Source organism: Manis pentadactyla, chromosome 12, assembly GCF_030020395.1.
Source record: "Manis pentadactyla isolate mManPen7 chromosome 12, mManPen7.hap1, whole genome shotgun sequence".
NCBI classification, from domain to species: Eukaryota; Metazoa; Chordata; class Mammalia; order Pholidota; family Manidae; genus Manis; species Manis pentadactyla.
In genome coordinates, this window is record NC_080030.1 from 12,116,959 (window position 1) to 12,138,113 (window position 21,155).

The following is a 21,155-nucleotide window of genomic DNA, read 5'->3' on the forward strand; positions in this document are numbered from 1 at the left end:
CACAGAACCACTCAGTGAAGGAAGCTGCGCCTCACCTCTACTCCTCCTGCCGTCTGGGGGTGCCATGGTCTGTTGTCTCTGCAGAACATGTCCCTGGCACCTCAGGACACTGGCCACATGACAGGAGCCCAAGGATTCTAGCCAGGTTCCCCCAGAGAGATGCTCACTGTTAATTGCATGTGGACTGTTCTGACACTCTTGATTGCTTCCTTTGATTCTTACTGGGCCTTCCCTGCCTGGAATACCCTGTCCTCCACAGCACCCTATCCAGGCAATCCCTCTCCTTCAAGCAGCCTTCCCTGAGTTCCTACCTCTCTGCGTACCCCATGTCTGCCTTAGGTGACCTTCCAAAGCATTCCTGTGGCCAGATTTTCTTATAACAATTGTAGGATCTACTTAATGCTGAGAAACTACATTCTTTTCCCCTAAGATCTGGACCAAGGCAAGGATGTCCCTTCTTACCACTCCTTTTAATACTGTGCTGGAAATTCTAACGGATTAGGACAAGAAAAGGGATACAGGTTGGGAAAGAAGAAATAAAACTCTTTATTCACCACAGATGGCATGCTTGTCTATGTCACGAATCCGAAAGAATGAAAAAAAAAAACAGAAAACTGGAACTAAGAGGCAATCACAGCGAGGCTGCAGGATCTGAGGTTAATACACAAATGTCAACTGCTTTCCTCTATGCCAGCAACGAACAATAAAAATTTAAAATAACAAACCACCAATAGCATCCACCAAACTGTGAATGTGTTTACTCCCCCTCTTCTTTCAAGTTCATATTGCTACGGACAGCACTGAGACAGCAGTTGGCAGGTCAAAAGATCCCAATAATTATGTGAAGGAAGTCAGAAACCAACCATGGATGTCAGCCACACAAAGCCTAGAGCCTGGGACAGGGCCCCTCCCAAGCCCAGAGAGGACAGGACGCCTGCAGATGAGCCAGCATGTCCTTAGGCAGCCGTCATGCAGACAGTATGTTATGGCTGGTTAGGTGACAGGGAGTCAAGAGGATTGGAAAGGGTGTGGGGAGGTGGCACCCCAATTTGAGGTATACTGACCTCCTCCTGAAGCAGCACTCTAACAGCAGGCTTTCAATTTGAGTTTTGAAAATCCAGGGGCCTAAACTGGAGACAAACCAATTACCTCTCAAATCATCTGAAAATCTACTTTAAAAGCAGTTATGTTGATAGAGGCTTCTCTAATCTGGAGAACCTGTATCTTTCTGGTTCTCTAACTTCCTTTGCCTCCCATTTGTGGGGAGTGGTCTCTAATGCTGGTGACTCTTCAGGTAAGACATATACTTTGACCAAGCAAGAGCGTGGTTCAGATCCTGCCCACGTAACCCTGGGCAGGCACCTCAGTCTCTCCTATGGGGATTCTGCAATACCTACCTTGTATTTTCTTGAGGGCTAAATTAAGGAAAAAGCAGTCACACAGCTTCCAGCAAACAAACAAAAAAAAAATTAATTCCTTCTGCTCCCATAAACAGTTAACAGCAAGATGTGAAACAGTAGCAACCCTGAGCTATGTTCTCACTATCTTGACAAAAGACACAGTGTGGCAACCAGGGAGACCTGCCACCCTCCCCTGATCAGGCAGCAGTGTCCCAGGCCTTCACAGGTTGTTCTTTCCCCAGTTACAAACTTACTGGGAGCTTTTCTTCTTTGTTTCAAGGAAAACTCAGGTGGAATGTATTACTCCCTCATCTTTGTAAACAAACAAAGGAGACAGAATCATCTACCGCGGGTGGCTCTGTGCTTAAGGAATCTGTAAGTCGCCTTGGAGGGCTTCAGTTGCTTCTCTATTCTTCTACTCATCAAAGCCTGACACACTCCCACACCTTCCTTTGTTTTGTCTACTGGACCAATACAGAGAACTTTCTAATTGCATAGTTAATAGGTCTCTTTCAGAGCATGTTGACATTTAATCTGCTTTTGGATCTGCCTTTGCATTTTGAAGCTCAGGTCTGGTGGGAAATGCCCCCACCTGCTGACAAAGGGAATGGAGATGTGGGCTCTAACAAGGAGCATCCCCATCTCCTGTCTGAGACCAGCCCTCACTCAGCTCAGGGGATGATGTAAGAGGCAAGCTGCTTTTCTTGGAAATTGAAGATGGAATTGTAACAGCATCACAGAAGCATCCATAAGCCAAACACCCTGGGCTCCCAAGAAACTGTAAGCAGGGAGGAAGGGGTGCTGTCTGCATGCCCCTGTCCAAAATCTCAGGCATTTCTGCTTCCAGAAATACTCTCACTTCCAGGTGAAGATGAAGCAGAACAGGAAGTTCTGTAACAAGCAGTAGTATCCCCAGCTGAGGAACCACCATGAGCCACAACATGACAGGTGACCAGACACCTGGTCATGAAGCAGCCAAAAGTTATGCACGCAATAGGGCAGAGGTACCCAGGCAGGCCCATGTACTCAGTACCTAACCTGGACTTCATTAGTAAGCAATGGTTTACTGGTGGGCTCTGCAAAACACACAAACACAGCTAGATGTCCATAAACGTAAACATTCACCATAAACACTGCTAGAATATTTGGCTTGTTTCTGCCTGAATGTTGGCTAAGCCTGTACAAGACCGTGGTTAACTCAAAATGGCTGTCAAGAAAACTGCAAAATGCTTTCCTGGCCTTCTTAATGTCAAAGTCCTTCAGCACACCACTCCACTCCTCCCCACCCCCTGAAAAAGGGATGAAAGCGCTTCTATACAGCTTCCCTAATACTTGTAAACTAAACCAAAATTCTAACAATCCTACTTCTACAACCAGAAAATCAGCTTAACAGAAAGAACGCCAAATTATTCATCCCTAGGTTAAACTCAATCAAGCTCCAACCATGGCCTAAGCAAAGGAAACAGGTCCCCCATTGAATGATCCCTGAGTAGTCCAGGCTAATTTCCTGGGATCCCAGCACTGGGGTAACTGCTGGGATGTCCTGATATCACTTTTGTGGGTCATGCGCTGGGCACTGCAGCAACGAACGTTTTCTGTTGGCACAGCATCGTTCCTCAGTTACGGGGCACCACAAACACTTGCACACAGGGACATCTGGGGACCAAATGTGCTCTGCTACTATAGCTGCCCGCACAAATACCCAAGGCTCTGGCCTGGCACTGCTTGCAACATCCCCACCCCCCACCCCATGTCTGTCTTCCAGAAGGTCCCAGTCCTTTATTAGAAGGTTATCATAATGCATCAATGGGCAGAGTGCCCTCCTCCATTTTAAAAAGAGTCCCCCCTTGAAAGCGCTACAATTTTCACAAAAAGTCACACAATTCTTTCAGTGATATATGTGCTTTATCAGTAGTTATCAACTCAGAGTCCCTTGGTTGGGATAGGGGATAGGATGAACGGAGACCTGGGTAGAAACAAGCCCAGCTAAGCAGCAGTTTATTCTGTGACCCCCGCAGCAATAGCAGCTCTGGCCGCAGGCAGAACTGCCAATAAGGACAGCTATAGAGGTGCATGGAACAGGGAGTCACATCCATGGCTCCTTTGGTGCCCACATGAGCACACTCCCCAGCACTGACACTCATGCTTCCCCCTTCTTCCCCAGAGCAGGGCTGCAGCAACAGGCTGCAACTACTCCAATGGTGCAAGCACATTCCAGGGCTACCAGCTTTTCCAGCAAGTGGCCACCCGCTTCTGTGTCCCACCCACCAAGTCTCACAGGCAAAAAGACAACTTAATTGCTGCTCTGCAGAGAGCTTGTAAGGTGGCGGCTCTCATCTCTGGCTTGCAGAGAACTGCTTGGGGAGCTTGTTTTGAAAACCCATGTGGAGCTGGGGATGGGAAGAAGGGCTGACTACAAAGAGGTACAAAGGGAATTGGGGGGATATGTTGTAAATATTCTGTATCTTGACTATGTGTTTGTCAGTGCATTTTATAGCACATAAACTCACGAAAATGAACAAACCAACATCTGGTCCCCACCCGCTTCAGACCTGCTGCTGTGTAGGGAGGGAAGAGACAGACCTCCAGGCGCAGAGTAACAGCAGGGGCTGAGCCCCCAGCTTCAGAGCCAAGCTGGAGGGCTCTCAGCAACAACCACTGTGGGCAGGCTCTGACTCCCCATCTGTGAAGCAGAGTGGTTGTAGGGCCCACCCTCAGGGATGTCTGAGGGATCGGCAGTCTTAGGAATGGTGCCTGCTGTATAAATGTGAAATGTTCAGTGTTATCCAATCACAGCTTGAGGGGGATAGGGTGGTGGGGACCCTATTCTACTTTCTGGAATGATCCATCCACATTGTGTAGATGGGGAGCTCCTCCAAGATGAGAGCTACTGGAACACTACTAACAACTAAGCATTGAAAAGGGCTTTTCTGGAAGGAGAGCTCTAGCCTCAGTGAAGAATGGGTCCTGTGACTGTGGTTTACACTTAAGACAGCAAAGCAGCAAAACTGACAATCTTAAAGGAATAAAAAGTCCTCATGGACTGCACGACCACAGCATTTCCTGCAAGCCCATCAACTGGGGAAGAAGGGATACTCCTAAGCTCAGAGCAGGGGAAAAGGCGCCACCCAGCAATCCAAGAGTGTTTATTGCACAGGACAATTAGTTACTCTTTCGAGAAAACTAACTTATCCTGATAGAACAAAGCTACTGTGCATGATAATTTTTCATACTAAATACTTCCTACAGGACCTTAGCCTAATTTTTAAAGATTTAGTTAAATCTCAAAACTTGTAAAGGTATTTGCCACTGCAGGGATGGGGGAAGAAGGGCGAGCACAACACTCCCAGGCTACAAAATGGTAGAGAAAACAACAACTTTCGGCTGGCCTGGCCAAAGTTAACACCTTTGGTTCAGAGGGACTAGCAGCACTAAACAGGACCATTTGCCTTTTGACTGAGGTATTTTGATTAAAACATTTAACTGTCATTACAATAAAACCCAACATAGCCATGAGCAGGGAAAAGGTCACCCTACATCACATCTACTTTTACATGTGTAAACCCACAGGGTTACTTAAAATCAATAATCTCTTCATATTCTGTATTCTGGTGTTGAGGGACATGTGTATCAGACCCTACCTGTCACCTTTAACTGTGATGTGACAACTGCTCCCCAGCACGAGAGGACAAAGCTCACAAGCCACTCCCCAACTGTTTTATGTTGGGATGGTTCCAGGTTTTCAACTGTGGACATTACAGGGTTAAATAGGATTAACAAATATTTGATGTCTTATTATTAAATGCACACCTCAGTGGTCCTCTCCACAAAAGGTTTATGACAAAGCCCTCATTGAAACACCCCAGCAAGCACACTGCGAGAGCACCTTGTCTGACACAACAGACTCCAGGAGCAGAGCTTGGAGATGCCTTTGGTTTTCCCAAGTCCTCATTCTGACATTTGACCTCCCAGAGCACACAAAGAAATGTCTACCCATTCTTCATGGTCATCACTCTCCTCCAGAGAGAAATGCAAAGCCTCTCTGACCACGGACATCTTTGTACCACTCCACCCAGTCCCAGCCCATTCTCTTCCTCCCTGAGTCTACGGGAGAAAGCATGCTGTGACAGAAGCACCGGTAACGACCAGCTCCCAGGCCATGTTTGCTCACATGAACACACATAATATCTGCACATGTGGTCACTGGCAGCCATTAAACAAGCCCCTCTTAAAGCCCAAAGCTCCTGTATAGAAGACTGTGCTGACTCAGCCTTGTGGCTAACACCAGAGACCTAGGAAGTTGTCATTTTTAGAATGCAACAGGTAGCACAGCCACTGGCTCGAGGCCTGACAGAAGCCTACAAGGCCCGCCTGGAGCGAGCTTTGAAGCAGCCGAACGTTCTCAGAGCCACCAGAGCCCTGCTGGGGATTCTCTCTGAGCAGCCAAACCCAGCCTAGCCCTGATGCCTGTAGTGGTTGGCAGGCAACGTACTAGCAACAACTTTCCCAGTTAAGCGCCAACTCTCCCTGAGTGTCCACACGCTTAGGGAATGTAGCTGGACTCAGACCAAGGAGCAATTACTGAATCCCTACTGAGGCTCAGGGCTCACTGTGCTGTGATGCTGTATTCTGATGACAAATCAAAAACTCTATGAGACTGAGATCTTGCTCAAATAAGAGGGATTATTGAGCCTTTACAGATGCTAGCCAGAAAAAGGACTGAGTTCTGGATCAAGCAGTTTCTGCTTCACCAGCAACAAGGTCAGTTTACAGAAACAACTTGTCTGCCAGACTCAAGAAAGAGTTGACATTTATAGGGGGTCTCAAAGACATGAAGTTCTTTAAATTTACACTAGCTACAGATGGTGGGCTAATGTGAAGCCAGGGTAAGTCTAAGCAGGGATAGGTGGTTAGTCCATGGAGAAGGCTCATGGATTGCTTGATGGCCAGACACTATTAACATGGAGGAAGGATGGCATGGTTTGGGGGACCTTCTAGATAATTGTTGAAATGATTTCATAGAGGAATGTTAAGTTTCTGGTTAGCTATACCGCCCACAGCTATTAACTGATTACTTTCCGTTTCTCTCCCCCATTCTCTGGCCCTATGTCACTTAATTTTAGGACATCTCAGAATTTTTCCTTATCACCAACCTCATGAGAACCTTGCAAACAGTAGGGATTAAGATCTCAGTTTTGCAGCTGAAGACATTGATGTTAGAAGAAACCATTCATTTATCTGAGGTCACAAAGTCTGCAAGGGATGTGAATGCTGAATGACTCCTCACCCTATACCCAAAAATCATTTCCTGATGGATTAAGGGCATACATTTGGACTACAAAATTTCACAACTTTTAGAGAATACAGAATATTTTACTTCAAGTAGTGTATTTCCCACCAATCATAAAATAAAGATTAATAAATTCACCTACATTCGTCCAAAGATACTATAAAAGTTGGTGGGAGGATGGTGGAGGGAGGGTGCCAGATTGAGACACCAAACTAGGGGAAGATACCTGGAAAACTCACTACCCACAAATACCTGATATTCTGATTCTAGAAACAACTCCTGCAACCAACTTCAAAAAATAAACAAGCTAAAAGAAAATGAAGAGTCAGAAACAGGCATTTCAACAAGCACAATGGATAATAAACCTAAGAAGATCCTCAGTCCCATTAATGTGCATCTCCTTGATAACTGAAGCCACAATGCCATTTTATATCCACCATGAATGGCAAAATAAAGGAAGTCTGTTAAGGCCAATGGTGGTAAAAAAAGTGGTCCAATATTTTGGGATATGAGAAGGTAAGCTCAGAAATTTCTGACAACTGACCTTCCAGAGCACACAAAGAAATGTCCACCCATCCTTCATGATCATCACTCTCCTCCAGAGGTAATTGCAAAGCCTCTCTGATCATGGACATCTTTGTACTGCACCACACAATCCCAGCCCATTCTATTCCTCATGGAATAGTCCCCTGGGGAGCAAATGTGCTCAGCTACTATAGCTGCCCACACAAATACCCAAGGCTCTGGCCTGGCACTGCTTGTGACTTCCCCCTCCCCGCCATTCACACCCATGTCTGTCTTCCAGAGAGTCCCAGTGCTTTATTAGATTATCATAATGCATGAATGGGCAGAGTGCTCTCCCCAATTTAAAAAGAATCCCTCTTGAGAGATCTACAACTTTCACAAAAAGTCACACAATTCTTTCAGTCCCAGGCATCAGTGAGAAGAACCGCCTGAAAAGAATTTGGCCTTCAGTCATACCCTATGACCCAGTAATTCCAATCCTGAACACTTACTGAGACACTTGCACATGTCTCTGATGCATGCACACGTCAGAGAATGCTCAGCACAATGATGCTTCTTAACAAATCTAATGACCCAAATGTCCACCAATACAAGAATGAATGAACATATTCACATTTTGGTGAAAATGAATGAGTTATAATAGAGGATGAACTGTAAACAAGTCTGCAAATGGTAGGGCACATTGATAATAAAGCTGAAAGCAAGATTCAGCAATGGACTGTTTACAGGTATATGCGACTGAGGCGGGCAAAGCAGCCCACCCAAGGCAGAGACACCTGAACTGCTCACACCAAGTCTCCTCAAGCTGGGAGACAGAAATCAGAATCATTCCAATTTAAAGTACAAACCTCCACACCTTTGATCACAGATGACTGTGTTACAGCATGTTCTGAGAACTTGGAGGACCTCAGGGTAGGCAGTTACTAACATAGGGCTGCATGATACCAGACACAAGATCATCTCAACCTGAAGGCAGGTGGGGTGTTTTACCCCATTTTACTGATAGGGAAATAGAGGCTCAGGTAAAAGACTGTCCCAGATCACTGCCCATTTCTCCACATGCTGCAGAGTGATGTCCATTTTCAGCTACAGTATCACAAGTCACAGCTCATCAGCTCACATCCCAGGGAAGTGCATTCCACTTTCAGCATGCTCTAATGGTCAGTGGTGTCACACCAGAGGTTTAGAGGATTTCAGCTAAGCATGAAATGACAGTGACCAGCTCATCCCCTTCCCATGACAAGAGAATGCTAATGACAGTTTAATGGTAAAAAGAGTGACTTCAAAGTTATGGCTGGTTTCAAAACCTGTAAGGCACAATCTGCCTAAGATCCATGATGAGTAAAGTCCTCATCTTCAACCCTTGACCAGAAGCTGTTCAGCAATAAGTATAGTGAGTGAGATGGGCTCTGAAACACATCTTCAGCCTCAGGTATGCAGGCATACCTCTAAGTAAAAAGCTGGAAGGGAGAATGTGGATTGGAATGCTCACCCCAAGACAGGAGTAATGTATTACTTAAAAAGATCAATTAAGACATCACTAGGGAAAAAATTCACAGAAAATAAATCCTATGATACAGAATTAAAATGCAATCTCTTAATAATACTATGGGTTCAGGTCTGCAAGCAGGGCCATTTGGTTAACTGGTGCACGACATGACAAGACTCATCTGAGAGAAGTATCCTCCAAGACCACTGAGAAAACACTATTTATCCAGCAATTGCAGCTGAACGGGAAGATCAAAAGGGAAGGGATAAGTAAAAGGTGAAACTACTTAACTTCTGCTAGGTTTAAATAGAATCTGTGCTATAATCAGAAAGACAGATAAAAAGCGTTGGTAAGGATGTGGGGAAACTGGAACCCTCATACACTACTGACTGGAATGTAAACGGGAGCAGCAACTTTGGAAAGCAGATGGGTGGTTCCCCCATTGGTTAAACTTAGTTACCACATAGACATCCCACCCGAGGTATATACGCGAGAGAAAGGAGAAAACGGCCACCCAAACACCTTCAACATGAATGCTCACAGCAGCATATTCACAAGAGCCAAAGAACAGAAACTGAAACGTCCATGAACTGATGAATGGTAGTCCCTTTTATAAGGATATGACCACACTTTCTGAAAACAGAGGGGAAAAAACCCCACTAAACTACTTTCTTTTGGGGAAGCAAACTGTTTCCTGTGGCAACTGTTTATCCTGAGGCTCTATGCTCTCCACTTCCAAGGACATAAGTTCAGTGCTCCTTGCACTGGGTAGGTGGGCAGGTGGATTAAACAATCCAAGTTGTCCAGGCATGAGTCACAGCACGCTGAGTGCGGGAAGAGGCAGGGCCTGCCAAGACTGGTGCTGGAGGAGGCATCCCTCACCTCTGCTATATCTGCTCAGGAGCTGCAAAGAGCCCTTCCCACTTAAACGATTTCAAGTATTAAGCTGCTCTAGACACACTTTGAGGCAATGCACAGAGAAACGTTAACAGTGATTCTGCAAGCCTCTTCAGGGTTAGACTGTCTAAATTAAAGACACAAGTCAAGCTATGTGCTGTGTGTGTTAGTGGGTTGGGTTGAGAAGCCACGAAGGGGTTGGGGGTCCAATCCATTTCTAACCCATCACTTACTTTCTTTTAGATTGCCTGAAATACACCTGGCCAGACACTGAGGAACCAGTGCTTGACCCATCTCCCATACCCTTTTGTCCACTCTTCATGGTTGCTGGATAAAAATCCTCCAATCTCAGCGGCGGTGGAAGGTGGGCATTGCAGAGGCCTGCTGGCTGCTGGCTGCTGGCTGGCTTCCCTTAGGGCGCGCCGCCTTCATGGTCTCCTGCGGCATTGGCAGGGCCGTGGCGCAGCTCCTGGCCCAGAAATGCTACCCGCCTGGCTGTCACTGCCACTGGGGCCCTGGGCAGAGATCACTGGGCATTTAGCTGTGATGTTGCCAGAGAACATGAAGTTCAAAATACATTTGAAGAGATTGAAAAAAAATTTGGTCAAGTTAATTTCTTGGTAAATGCAGCTGGAATTAACAAGGATAGCCTTTTAGTAAGAACAGAAACTGAAGATATGATCTCTCAGCTTCATACTAACCTCTTGGGTTCCACGCTGACCGGTAAAGCTGCCGTGAAGAGTATAATTCAGCAACAGAGAGGGTCGATTGTTAATGTCAGAAGTGTTACTGGTTTAAAAGGCAACTCTGTCCAGTCTGTGTACAGTGCCAGTAAAGGAGACTTGGTTGGGTTTTCACGTGCTCTTGCTAAAGTAGCAAGAAAGAAAATTAGAGTGAACATAGTTGCACCAGGATTTGTTCACACAGAAATGACGGAAGACTTGAAAGAACATTTAAAGAAAAGTATCCCTCTGGGGAGGTTTAGGGAACTTGCTGACGTGGCCCGTGCAATTGGGTTTCTTCTAGAATCGCCGTATGTCTTGGGGCATGTCCTGGTGGTGGATGGAGGGTTGCAGCTTGTCATGTGATTGACAGTCTTCGGCTGTGACACTGATGAGCACCGGCCCTTTGGTGTTGGCTAGACAATCATGACTTTACGGATGACATTTGCTGATTGAGCCTATTGATGCTACAGATGTTGATTATCATCTTTCTATAAATATATATCTGAAAAGAACAGTGAGTGGGTGTGTTTTCTAAATGGTATGGACCTTACAACAGGCTGTAGAAATTTCCATGTGACATTCGCTGATGATATAAACAGCTATTACCTTAATTTATATATTTTTGTTTCAAAAGTGGCAACAGTTATTATTGTCTGACTGAATGGATTATTTCATGGCATCTGGCTGAGTTCTGCAGAGGTTAACATTGTGGGCTATTGCCAGAACAAGAGTGTTTCCTGGGCACACATTAGTTATCAGTACTTTAGCAGCCCTGCTCCAAACACGTGGACTGCCAGTTTTTATATGTTTCAGATAGATGGAGGTGTGAAGTTAGAGTCTCATTTCTTTGATTGGCTTTATTCTCGACTGCAGCTGGGCAAAATAGTCTACAAATAAGAGTGTGGTATAGCTGACCCATTCTATAGACATTCTCAGTTGTTGAAGATTAACCCTTATCTTAAGGCTTTAGGGTCTGGTCCAGTAATGAGCTGCACAGCAATGGAAGTGCAAGTTTTTTCTGTTGTTCTTTTTCTTTAATCCAGAAAACACTAAGTATAGCGAGCTATTAAAAACAGTATAAGAAATAGACATTTAAAAATGATTTTGCATTAATGATTCTTACCCTCAAGATTTTAGAAAGATAATTACTAATGAACAATCATAAATGACAAATAAATATGCCTGAACAATGAATTAAATGTCTTTATACAAGGAACATGTAAAGATGTAAAGCATTAGTCTTTAAAAAATTACCTGAGAGGAGATAAACACAAACTGAAAGTAAAATATCAGGCAACTTGTTTTGCATTGAACTTTTTGGGGAATAGTGTGGTATTTTAAATGTCACTGTATTCATGTTGATTTTTATTATTTATCATTGAAAATGTTAAAAAAAAAACAAAACCCTCCAACCCAAAACCAGTTTCAGCACGCAATAGGATGTGGGAATTTGGTAGCACCCAACAGGCTTCTCTGTCCAAGTTCTAAGTTCTAACCTGTGTTCAACAAAGTAAGCAAGTGGCTATTTGCACACCCATGTTCACTGCAGCGTTATTCACAATAGCCAATAAGTGGAAGCAACCCAAATGTCCATCAACACACAAATGGATAAATAAATGCAGTATGCATGTACAATGGAGTATTATTTTGCCTTAAAAAGGAAAGAAATTCTGCCGTAAGATACAGCATGAATGAACCTGGTGGACATTTGCTAATTGAAATAAGCCAGACAGACTAACATTGTGTGATTCCACTTACCTGAGGTACCTATCTAAAGTAGTCACTCTTGGAAACAGAGAGTACAATGTGGTTGCCAGGGCCTTGGGTAGGGGGTGGGGGTTCAGTAAGTTTCCAGATGTTACAACCATTTGCACATAAGTTAATACTACTGTGCACTTAAAAATGTTAAGATGGTAAAATTTTATGTTACTTGTTTTTTATCATTAAAAAAAGAAGGCATCGATAATAAGGGTGAATGTAGTAACCACATTGTTTTTCTTGTGAAACCTTCATAAGAGTGTATATCACTGATACCTTAATAAAAAAGGGGCAGATGGCTTCACTTAGCTTGCTCAACTCTAAAATGGAGATAAGCCCCTCCTTCCTTCACATGGCTGGTATAAGCTGATGCAAGTGTCAGATGAGATGCAACAGAAAGTGTTCAAGAAACTGTATTATCATACTATTTATAAAAGTGAATATCATGACTTACTCACTTTTAAGATACTCACATTTCATGAGCCTGTAATTACAGAGTAAAACCAAATGGTCTGGTCTGCAGTGCACAAGAACTAGTTCTGCAGGCAGGTTTCATCCACCTTTCTTAGTTGACTCACTCCAAGGAGGCCTCACCACTGGCACCTTCTAGAACCACAGCTCAGCCTGCAGTCCCTGCTTGAAGCTTTATTCACATTTTCCATATACACAGAGTTAATGGGCTAAATGGGCCAACCCTGCCCCCAAAGCTCTACACACAAATGAGGGGAGGAGGGAGATATACGGAGTGAATGAAATGAAAGATGTAAGATAAAGCAAATTCCAAAGAGGGGTAGGAAACTGTCTAGGCTGTAACAACGGAAGGAAAAGCCCTTCCCCTGGTGAAGACGGACTCTCCACCAGAGCTCTTACCTCACTGCCTAGGTATGTCTTCTCTGGCCCGGAACCTTGCTGGAACTCCCTTCCAACCTCCTCTGGCATGGGGACAGGATGACTTGCCTATCTCCATAAATCAGGATTCAGTGCTAGACGACCTTCTCACCCTAAATCCTGGCCCCACATCCTCCTCTTCTTTCTCCACAAAGACCCAGGGAGACCTCACCCATCTTCCTGGCAATGCCCAAAGCCCCCAAGTCTGGTCTAAACCCAGTTCTATATTCTAGACACCCTCTGCAATGTCAACTAAGACACCTCACCAACACAGTGGGAGGAAAACACGCCCATCTTCTTTAAAACTTGTCAAAGCAGGCACAACAAATCTTACAGCCACCTTCAAGGGGTCAATTGCCACGTAGTAGTGGCTACAATGCTGGATAACCCTGAAACTGAACATTTCCATCACTGCAGAAAGTTCCACTGGACAGCACTGCTTTAGAAACTGGGTAGGTCACTTAAAGTAAGTAATATTCACGGTGCACATGGTATGTGTTGGGGGTCATGGGGAAGACAGTGTAGCTCAGAGAAGACAAACAGGGACTCTGTGGCATCTTACTACACTGATGGACAGTGACTGCGAAGGGGTATGGGAAGGACTCAATAATAAGGGTGAATATAATAACCACAGCATTTTTCTTGTGAAACCTTCATAAGAGTGTATATCAATGATACCGTAATAAAAAAAATTAGTAGTATTTTAGGTCAAAGTACTTTCAGGTCAAAGTAGACCCTGAAAGATGGGAGTCTAGAAGCAAAGAATCAAAGACATGGAATGGGACCGTAGCCTGTCACACAAACTAGGAGCCCAGAGTATCAAAGGATGGAAAACAGTTTGAGTTTTATCCTATGTGTAGTAGTGTTTTGGAGTAGCCAAAGAATTATGCTGCAATAAATCTCTATTACATTTTGATCATGTCCTTCCTAACCAGCTTACTACCACAGTTTAACCACTCAACAATTTTCTCATGACTGGGTTTTTCTCACAGCTACTCAGAGCTACCCACTCTCATCCAATGAGATTGTCATTTTACAAAGTCAAAGGAAAGTTTTAAAACTAAAATGAAAATCTGTTCCTTCAGGGCACTCTTGTTAAATGAATTACTACCTTTCTATCACTGGCCCACTGCCCACCACAGAAGATGTAGGATCCCCAAAACACCTGCCTCACATTCTCTCCGGTCATGTTTTCACTGTACATGGCACAAAGACATAGGAAAGACCTTTATTTACCACTGAATCCCCACTGCACACGCAAAACACAGCACAGTGCCTAATTACCTAGCAGGTCCACCAGACACACTGGCACAATCTCCCAACTTACCCTGTTTGCTTTGGGCAGGAAATTTCCTTTAATAAGAATCCCTAAGTGGGAAATAAGCACCCTAGGTGGAAAGCCATTCCACCCTACAATAAGCAGAACTTTGAAACTAGAGGCTCACCATAAACTTAAGGCATCATCCAGTTCACACCCCCGACTTAACAAGCCCAGGAGCCTGGGCTACTCTAGCTTACTGACTCCCCTCGACTCCCTCTTCTGGACTTAAAACCTTTACTGAAGTATTGAGACAGGGACCATAGATGTAGTCAGAATAGAGTGAAGGCCTCCGGAGGGGGCAGGGCAGGATATTTGCAGTCGGAGCAATGTAACTACATGCAAGGAACTCCCCCTACTAAAACTCTATGTTAAACATTAAGCTCTAGAATCATTCTTCAGTGAAATCAGTTAATGTTCCCCAGATAATGAAGAGTAGCACATGTTTTATTATGCTAATCATTTGTAACCATGTGTACGATTCACTTTAGCATACTAAAAGGCCCAGGCCTATGTGCTGTCTCTCCTCCTTCAGATCTGACGAGGTGATTTTGCAAACTGAGCAACTAACTTAGCATGCAGACCCAGCTGCAGACGGCAGGGTAAAGGGCAGGAAGAATTCCATCTTAAAGATAAGATTACATCATTTTAACCCCCAAGAAGTTCAAGAGGCAAGATTCTTTAGCAAGTAGACAATACCTCAGCCCACCTTGGGGGCTGGGCAGGCAGCCTTTTGATATGCTCCCAGACCAAGGTACCGGTGTCCCAGAGAGAAATCAAGGCAAGAAATTCCTTACAGTTAAGTTAATTTTTAATATTCAAGAACCACTTAACAAGTCCCCATCCCTAAGTGTCCTCATGTTCTCGAAAAATCCTCAACTGCCTATAAAACCCCCTAGATGATGCACCACTACGGACTCTCTTGTCCCCTCCTGGCGTGAGCCGGGAGCTCTGTCCTTTCACTTTATCTCTAAATAAAAGCCTGTACCTTGCTCTCCTACCTTGACTGTTTGTGAAGCTCATTCTTCGGCTCCGCAAACAAGAACCCCAGCATCAGTATCAAGGAAAAAGCGGAGGTGAAACCAAATCAAGGCAGCTTGGTGTTCTACTAGAAACCTTGTCAAAGTAAGGTTTTAATTCCATTTGTGTGACATCAGGTGACTCCTGAGAAAGGCAGCACTGCATTTCATGACCGATGTGTGGATGGAAAGGAGGACTGCCAGCCTGAACAATGACCCTTCTATGACTCTTCCCCAGCCTAGAGAACTCCTCCAGCGTATAGGTGCTTGCTTGCAGAACTGTCCAGGTCTCTACGGAGGCCTCTGCAATTCTTCCAGATGGACCAGCCTATATGTCAGCTCCTTTCCTTCACTCACAGCTAGGTCTCTCTCCCTTCTAGTACTGCTGGTCTGTACTGCTCAGAGAGGTCTATCTGGTGTTTATTAGTAACATCTTAACCATCTGCACGGGATGGAGTCCCTCCTTCCACAGCTTTTAGAACACAAGTCAAGAACACATGGGCTCTGGAGCCAGGTGCTGCCACTTTCCAGCTCTGTGCCCTTGCAACCCTGTCCAACTGACCGAAGTCTGTGGGTGTCAGCTTCCTTATTTGCAAAAGGGAGACAGATGATGCCAGTGCTCAGTTACCAACGTTGTTTTCTGAGGACTTAAGGACTACATAGGGCCTTGGAAACTCAGCACCTGGCACACAATAATTACTAAATACACTAAAACAGTTAAGTCCAGGGAGAGGAAATCCCGGGGCAAAATACCTCTAAAACTGAAATCAGTCAAAGGGAGAAATAAAGTTTAAAACCTATTTATTGCTTACAAACTGCAGTCCGGGCCATCTCTCTCTCCTGCTCCTGCAGAGGCAAAACGGGCCCTCCCCTCACTTCTCAGGTACAGATAAGCCCTCCTGCCCAGGTAATTTACCCATTGATACGGAGATGAACTACTTTCCACCCCTGAGGAATGATGCAAATGCACTAAAGCCATACTTCTTCCCACCTCTGGATGCCCTTTGATATGCAGATGCACTAAAGCCAGGTGAGATATTCTGGAAATATTACAATTTTACCCACAGAGAGATCATAAACATATGCACAAGCCCCCAGTCTGAGGAAACAATCAGTGGAGAAGGAGAAGTGATCCATCCACATTGCAGCTCCATCCACACATTAAGGATGTCAGAGCAGGGTGACTCCTGTTCTACTTCACCATTTCAGAATAGGCAAGCAGTATAAGTAACAGGGAAAAAAAAGGTCCATTCAGAAAAGGTAGTTTTATCCTTCATAGGGAAATCTATTCACAGGCAACTACTTGCTAAAAGCCTTGGACGTTTTTCAGAGTCAACGATCAAAGATAAGCAGTGCCTCAAGGTGAATAATGGGAATGTGGGGGTCTGGAAGGCAAGCAGCAAAGAGCTCCAGGCCAGGGAGGGCAGCCTGCTATCACCAAGGGCAAGGGAAGGGAAGAATGCTCACACAGGTTCCCTGAGCAAGTAGGTTCAGAGATGTCCTGAGAGATGACACTGAGGACAAGCTGAATTGCAGGATGCATGCAATTTAAAAAGGTTCCAATACTGGTAACTCAAAACTGCATTCCTGGGATAACAAAGATATGTGAGTTATTATCTTGAAACAGATAAACATGAAGGTGGTGTTATTTCCAGAAGCTAATCTGTCAGCTCAATTGTTTCCTAGTATCAAAACAAAAACAAATGAAGACCCATACATGCAACTTTATTACTTGTCAGTCTTTTATAACTGGAAGCACTTCAGAGCCAAACAATTTCTAATGAAGACCAGAAATAAAAACAATCTACACATGGATGGTACCACCTTTTACAAAACTCTCTTCACAGACGCTATCTTGTTTGTTCCTTTTAATTACAGAATAGAAAGGGGAAACCACTTAATACCACAAGTCATGCCTGTATAAGATTATAATTCAACTAAGCAGAGTAAAAGGATTAAGGCCAACGCCAACAGTAAATGAATGGGGGAATATCCATTAGAACATACAAAATTTAATCTTCAAACTTTAGAGATTAAGGAAGAGCAAAGGAGTTTTTAATACGCGCTATTCTTAGAAGTTATAGGAGTTCTTTTCCATCCTCTTGACAACTCTACCCCAGTTACAGAAGTATGAATTATTCAAGTTTATGGCATTGTATTTCCTATTTCTTCCATCAGACAGGGATTTGGGAGGGTGAGTTAGAGTGGCATCATGCACAATATGTAGCGTACTGTATTCCTATTCCTAAAAATGAGAGCATGGTGCTGCAGAAGGGTACTTTCCCATCCCGCCAATTCTGTCTACCTCAGCCTGCAAGTTCTAGTGCATGCAAGAACAAATGCTCCACAGCAGAGAGCAGGCACTAAGCCACATAAGGGACCACAGCCATAAATCTGTTAAGTCTCCCCAAATCCACACCACAAAATAATCAGGCTGGCTAGCGGCCCACTGCGTTACCTTTAGCAGCAAAGACTCCAGGCCAACACCAAATCGTGCAGTTTTACTAACAGCAGCAGCCTTACTGAAGAAATCCAGAAAAATCTTCCTTCATCTGCAGTTGCTCCAACAGGCCCATTCTGACATTCCTCATCCCCAAGAAAGAAATGTGAAAAAGAGGGTTGCACAGGGGCCCCAGAGTAGGTCTGCACCACTGCTGACACAGGTTACTTGATGGCTTTGAAAAAAAACCTCTGGAGGCTTTTTACAAGGACAAACCAAAATGGGTGTTCCACATTGTTTCCAAGTCTTAAATTTGTAAATGTCTACAAAAGCAGGATGCATGCACAAAAAGTAAAGTGTTCAAAATCACCAAGAGCCTTTTAATTAACAAAAAGTTTCTTACTCTCAAAATAAAATCCAGGAAATTCATTTTAGTATATGTTCCTTGGTTGGCCTTAGGGTTCTGAGAACTGCCCTTCCCCTAACTGTTTAATTTTCATGCATATGCATTTTTTTGAAGAAAGCATCCAACAGCATCCCTCACAATCTCAAAATCTGACCTCCCCTCAAGTTAAGAACCACGCTGTAGTGAGAAGCAAGGTTGGATTGATTAATCCTTGGCCACTGGACCCTCAATTATTCTGAGCCCCTTAAAGTACAGCATCAAGAACTATAGGAAAATTATTACTCCAGCAGTGCTCAACACTTGTTTTTGATTATGGAAATCTGAGTAGGCTTTCTATAACACTAGAGGAAGGCCAATCGGCAGACTTTATAAGAACTTAAGTACAGAGACAGCTTGCAAATGGCAAAATTACAACTGTAGTTTTTGCAGGCATGGATGAAAGACAAATCCATTCAACTGAAATGTTCTCCATAGTTTCATTCATGCAAGCATTTACTGAAATTTATCTACGGTCTTTTAATCTGACTCTTTTCCTGCACTTCCTAGATGGCCTAAGCACACCTCACTCCTGTGGTTCCTGAGGGCTGTTTCTGTGGCCAAACCAGGCCTTCCTACTGGTGGCCCGAGGCCACTTGTGCACCCAAACACTCTTAGGACGTGGCTTGACTGCTCCCAGCACCCCCACAGCAGCTCCTTCTGTACCTGGGACCTGGTAAGGTAAACCATGTATTTTATTCAATCCTCTACTAAAGGATTTGGAATATATACGTCCTTAACCATTTTAAAAATGGTTAACCCTTTTCTCAAAAGTTAACCATCTTTTTTTAACTCAACCTAAGCTGATGTCAACTAATTCTGGTTTATGGCCCAGTACCGAAAATTAGCTTCCCTTTCAGCCATCCAGAATCTCTTCCTTCATGTTAGGGGCATACTCTACTTCTGGTATAAAAGACAGACTGTTCAACAAAAGCGTGGCATCTATAGCATGCCTCATAATGATGAACAAGATACTGCTGGAGCTGCTCTGTGGGGTAAGTGGAGGGTAGAGAGGAGTGACAGGTGCCACGTTTGAGGCAAGATGGTGTGGCAGTCCCATTCTGCACATGGTCAGGGATGGGCAATGACCCCAGCCAGAGTTCGCCATCAGAGCAGTTACTGAGAGAAGACTCACTCTTAACCTTGAGATCAGGATACCACTGACAGAGAACAAGCTCTGGTGTCCCTTTAAGCCTCTGGGTTCATCCATGCTTGAGCTCCACTCCATACCTGTCATATCAACCAACAAACTTCCTTTTGTTTTAACCAGTTTTGTTTGTTATCAGCATCAAAGAGACCTAACCAATACAGCAATTTCCCAAAAGAATAGACATCTTAATTTAAAAGTTGGGAGGGCAGTATCTGAGAATAAATGACAAGCAGCTTGCCTTACACACTGTTTTTTAAAAAAAAAAGACACAAGACAATGGGCCCAAAATGGAGTCTCTTGTGCTAAGTCCCAGGTTATCAAACTGAGATTTAATATCTGACTTAATGAGTTTCAACTTCTCCCATAAGTGGAATTTTAAGCCAATCATTCTAGAATTACCTGGTCAGCACCAGTAATCTGCCTGAGAGCCCCCTGCCTGCTCCTGCCTCTAAAGGAAGGTGACCATGCCCCAATCTACTTTGCTTTTATAACTTGTCTTGTCCCCTTCTGCTCACAAGTCTCATTTTATACAGCTCTTTGGAGCTCCTTTCTGTTTACTAGACAGGATGCTGCCCAAAATATGAATTGCTGAATAAAGCCAGTAAGAGCTTTAAAATTTACTGTTGAATTTTGTTTTTTAACAAGACACACACATAACACTCCTTATAATTTATACTTCCTGTGATGCCTGTTGTAAACTACTGACAACCTTCACCACTACATGCTGCCTGAATTTCCCCAGCCCATGCCGCCCCTAGAGCTCCTCTAGGAAGCAGTGGGTACAAGAAAGAAAAGAAAGACTGAGGCAATTCATCTCTACTAGAAAGCATACCCAGGTCAGTCACCCTTGACAAGTGAGGAAAACAGACTGCAAAATGGCTAAAAAGAAGAAGAAAAAAAAATCACTGAGGTACCCAGTTACCACTGAGTAGTATCTAAAACAACTGTTGAAAACTACTTAAATACACTTCATTACTCAAAGTTTGAAAAAAACTCAGATACAAAATAAGAATGACTTTCTTTTCAAATCCAGATTCTGATGAAAGTAACTCAGACCCTATCATCTTATTTTACATATAAGAAAATGAGGCTTGGGAGAGTACTCAACTGATCCAAGGCAGGTACATGGCAGGTGTAGTGCCTCTTTCTCATTCTCTTTCTACACACACACACACACACCAACCTGTGCGGGGAACACAGACACAGATACAGACAGAGACACATGCACCATCCTGTGCGGGTAGGTTCCACACCTCTTGCAATTTCGTTTCAACCCTTACAGTAATATTTGCTCCCATGAAATGTGTATTTCCTCAAACACAGTGGAAAATGTTTCAAGTGTAAAATCACCAAATTGATCTCTCTTCCTTGTCTTTTGCACAGTATCAAAGGCCAATTGCCCACAGGTATGTGTTGTTGCCTGGGGTAAGACAACTGGGGACATTAGCCCCACACAAGGACACAGGAATTACTAATTCCGGTTTCTGGAAACTGCAATAACATTAAGCCAAACACCTCTCTCCTGGCACTGCTCCTACAGTATACCAGTGTCTCCTGATGTAACAGCAGCTACAAATGAGTAAGGAGTTTCAGCTTTAAGTGGACACCAAGGTGAGGAAGGTGACCACAGGCACGATGGACCCTGGAGAGCTTTTCTGGAAGCCCTTCAGAGGCAGATCAAGTGGTCTCCCCATCCCTGCACATCTGAAAACAATACAGATCAGAGGATCCCCTCTCTCCTTCCTTCAATCTGAATATAATACAGACGACCCCCACTTTTGTCCACCAGGTGATGCTTAAGCACACAGACCCAA

General features: G+C 44.1%; 1 protein-coding gene and 1 pseudogene across 8 annotated transcripts in view; one reads left to right on the forward strand and one right to left on the reverse strand.

Annotated features, from left to right (window-relative positions):
• The window catches only part of BRD4 (bromodomain containing 4), an 83,729-nt gene that overhangs the window by 54,962 nt on the left and 7,612 nt on the right, over positions 1 to 21,155 (reverse strand). The window lies entirely within an intron of this gene.
• Positions 8,418 to 11,988, forward strand: LOC130680046 (3-oxoacyl-[acyl-carrier-protein] reductase-like; annotated as a pseudogene).